Below are 4180 nucleotides of genomic sequence, written 5' to 3' on the forward strand. Positions count from 1 at the left end.
TTAGAAGTTGTAGCTGTTTTTGCAATTTCAGTCCATGGTAGAGAGTACCCTTGATGAATCGAAGAACTCTTTTAAGTGCCGCCAATGTGACATTTGTGGAGACTCCGAATATACTTGACGATATATCACCCTGGCTTGGATCGTGCACTTTATTCTTTCGAAGTGCCTCTCCTAATCTCTGCCTAATTTGTCACTTGATGATATTGGTGTGGTAATTGCACTAGCACTTCTCCATGTGTGCTCTCTTAAGTAAATCATGAGCATATCGCTTTTTGGGGATGAAGAACCCCATCTTTCTCTAGTTTAATTTCAATGCCTAAGAAATAATCTAGTTGGCTAAGATCTTTAACTACAAAATCATTATAAAGCTACTGGATGAGCTTGATTATAGTAGCTGATGAGGAGCTAACTATGATTATGTCAACCATATAAATCAACATATAAATTATAACCCTCCCTCACTGAATATGAATAGAGAGGCATCAACTTGATGGCTTGGCCAAATTCCTCGAGCTTTCTTATCAACCCGTGGAGTGCCTGCTGCTCGAGGAGCCTATCTCAGTCCATATAGTGACTTCTTGAGATGACACACATGACCCGTGTCCAGCTAGGATCCCTATAACCTTGTGGTTGCTTTTATGTAGACCTCTTCTTGAAGCAATACAATGAAAGAAAGCATTTTGATGTCCATTTGGTACATTTTCCACTACTTGTTGACTACTAGTGACAAGATCACCCTGGCTATTATTGGCTTGATGATAGGAGAATATGTATCCGTGTAATCAACACCTGCACCACTGTTTGAACCTCCCTTGGCAATGATTCGTGCTTTGAGTCACGTTAACTAAGCTCGCCGAGTTCTTCTTCACTTTGAAGACCCATCAGCTATCAATTAGATTCATGCACTTCCTTGATGGCACAAAATCCTTGGTGTCATTCTTGATTAGTGTTAAATACTCATCATCCATGGTACTTTTCCATGCTAGGATCGACCAATGCTTCTTGTATCACTGGGTTGAGTCGATTAAAAATTGCGGTTTTGGCGGTTGTCGAACAAGCAACAGTAACTGAACTTGTGAAACTACTCAGTTTTTTAGAATATCTTATGGTTCCACCGGTGAACACCTTTGGGTCGGACAATATTATCAGGAAGTCTGTGAGTATTGAGTGTTTCCTAACAACCTCATCAAAATGATTCCTCAACCCGAGTTATTAATATGCTCGCTTGATTCAGGTTGTCGAGTTTTCGCATTGATGACTCGAGTTTTTGAACTCGAGTCACAAATCATAAACATTCTCAAAAGTACTCATCATCCATGGTACTTTTCCATGCTAGGACTCGACCAATGCTTCTGTAGCTCTTGATGAGTCGGGCTTAAAAATGGATGGCGGTTGTTCTAACAAAGCAACGGTAATCGAACTGTGAAACCCCTCAATTTTTAGAATATCTTATGGTTCCATCAGTGAACACCTTGGGTCGGACAATATTATCATGAAGTCTTGTAAGTATTGGGTTTTTCCTAACAATCTCATCAGAATGATTCTCAACTGAGTTATTAATATGCTCGCTTGATTCAGGTTGTCGAGTTTGCGTAACATGACTCGAGTTTTTCGAATTGTTGGACGCAAAACCTAACAAAACCTCGTAGGGACATGCTAGAACTAGGAGCATCAGTGTCAACAAATGGATCGGAGTAAGTCATTACTCATGTGAGAAACAATTAGAGCTGGATAAATTTGTGAGTTTTCTTGAATCGATCGAGTTCATGCTCATAGTATAGTGTGTTCTTTGACGTGAGTAGGCAAAACAGTGGGACGGTGTGAGATGTTTTCGGTTCAAGTGCTCAGTTGTTTGAGTCTCTGGTCAAAAGGGAAGATTGTTTCATCAAACACTACATCACGTGAGATATACACACTACTAGTGGCTCTATCAATACACTTGTAATCCTTATGAGAGGCCGTATAACCTAAGAAAACACACTTTTTTCTTCTAAAGTTTAATTTCCTAGAATTGTAAGCTCGTAGATTGGGCCAGCACTCATAATTGAAGATACGTAGGAGAGAGTAGTTAGGTTTAGCGCCAAGGAGCTTGTGAATAGATGTAACATGATCGATGGTGCGACTAGGCATCCTATTGATCAAGAAACAAGCAGTGTGGATGGCTTAATCCCGAAATCGGAGAGGTATACTGCTTGGGCTAAAAAAGTGAGACCCTATCTCAACGATATGTCTCGCTGTCTTCTTTCAATTAGTGCCATTTTGTTGATGTGTATGATGACAAGAAATGCTACTGGTGATGCCTATCCGTCCAAAAGTAATTGTGTAGTCGATTATATTCACCCCCAATCGGACTAAACTATTTGAATTTTGGAGTTCAGGAAGAGTTTCTAGATGCTTTTCAAAACTCAAGAAAAATAGACTCAACTTCATATACATTTCGGGAAATAGATCGAATCAAACTTGTCATAGCTCATCAACAAAAGGACATATAATATTTTGAATTATGCACTGATTCAAGAGTAGGTTCTCAAATATTAGTGTGAATTATTTGGATGGGAGCAGTGGATACATGCAAGTAGGTAGAATAAGGAAGCTGACTTTTGCTTCTCCTAGCCCGATGAGCATCACAAAACTAAAAAGATCTACTGCTTTGAAAAGTAGCATAACAATTTTGTTATTCCCAAGAATTCGAGGGACAACTCAGAGGAGTTGGATATCCTAGTCTATGATGCCACCGCTTTTTGAGAAATCTCGAGAAAAGCGAGGCTTGACTAGGTCTCTTCTTTTGAAGCATGTAGAGCCATCTTTACATACTTCCCACCAAGAAAAAATGGCTCTCGTGTCCCGATCCTCGACAAAGAATGAGTTGGGGTGAAATTCATCAAATGCATGATTGTCCATTTTCGGACAGAAATAAGATTTCTATTAATTTTAGGAGCATACAAAACATGATTCGGATAAAGTGGGTCGATTTATGCCGGATATAAATGAATTCTCAAGATAAGTAATAGACATACCTTCACCATTTGCGACTGAACTTCATCTCCTCCGTGTATCATGTTCTAGTTATCAAATGATCGAGATCATTGGTGTGGTGGTCTGTGGCGCCATTGTCGATGTACTAATGAGGATTGACGGAATAGCCATTGGTGATAGCAGTAGCAACCTTGTTGGCATCTTCAGGTTGGTAACTGTGATCAAACTAGTACCAGCAGTAGAGCGCGTCATGGCCTGTCTTGTTGCAAACTTGGCATAAGACATCACGATTAGTGCTGGAGCTTGATGATTGCCCATCAGCACCGTGACCATCCTGTGATCTGCCACCACTATGGCTTTGCCCACAATTGCTTTGTGGCCACCTCCATTGCCTCCACGCCCTTGGTTCCTACTGATATGATTAGCCAAATACACCTGGACGTCAGAGTTGTTTTGTTCAATGCGCATCTCGTAGCTCAACATGTGAGCATACACATCATTGATAGTGGAGGGGTCGGTACACATGGTGATGCTTGTCACCAGGGAGTCATACTCCCTATAGAGACCGCGCAATAGATAGGCGATCACCTCTTCATCTTCGAGTGGCTTGCCAATAGCAGAGAGGGTATCGAAGAGATACTTCATCTTGCGGTAGTACTCAGCAATGGACATGTCCTTCTTCTTTAATGTGGCAAGTTGATGCGTATCTGCATGATGCCCGCAAGCGAGCTTGACGCATATATGTTCTCTAAGATACGTCATGCATTGCACGACGTCATCACCCCAACTAGGTTCCCGAGCATTTCCTTCATGAGAGAGAAGATGATCGTGCTCAGAACCTGCTGGTCCTGATGGTACCAGGTGTTGAAATCCAGATTGACGGTGACTCAATAGAAGCCACCAGTTTCTTCAGCCGGCAACATGACAGTCTGATTTGGGTGCGCGGTGGACCCATTACCGTAGCCGAGAAGGCCTTAACCCTTCAGAAGCATCCGGCCATCCACAGAGTAATTTTCCCCGTAAGCTCATATGGATCGTGAACGCGGGATGGTGAGGCATCCGCTTGATGAGGCAAAGGCGGAGTTGTTTGTGGTAACATATTGCGCTGATCCAGACATGGCAAGAGCTCAAAGCTTTAGATCATGGCTCTGATAGAATGAAAAAAGAAGCGGATGCCAAACACTACCAATCCCAATTGGGATTG

General features: G+C 41.9%; 1 non-coding gene across 1 annotated transcript; it reads right to left on the reverse strand.

Annotated features, from left to right (window-relative positions):
- Nucleotides 1-3443: 3443 nt before the first annotated feature.
- Nucleotides 3444-3582, reverse strand: LOC120252455. The gene has a single exon (XR_005533988.1). It is a non-coding gene; the product is annotated as a small nucleolar RNA Z247 (small nucleolar RNA).
- Nucleotides 3583-4180: the final 598 nt, after the last annotated feature.

This window comes from Dioscorea cayenensis, chromosome 20 (genome assembly GCF_009730915.1).
Source record: "Dioscorea cayenensis subsp. rotundata cultivar TDr96_F1 chromosome 20, TDr96_F1_v2_PseudoChromosome.rev07_lg8_w22 25.fasta, whole genome shotgun sequence".
NCBI classification, from domain to species: domain Eukaryota; kingdom Viridiplantae; phylum Streptophyta; class Magnoliopsida; order Dioscoreales; family Dioscoreaceae; genus Dioscorea; species Dioscorea cayenensis.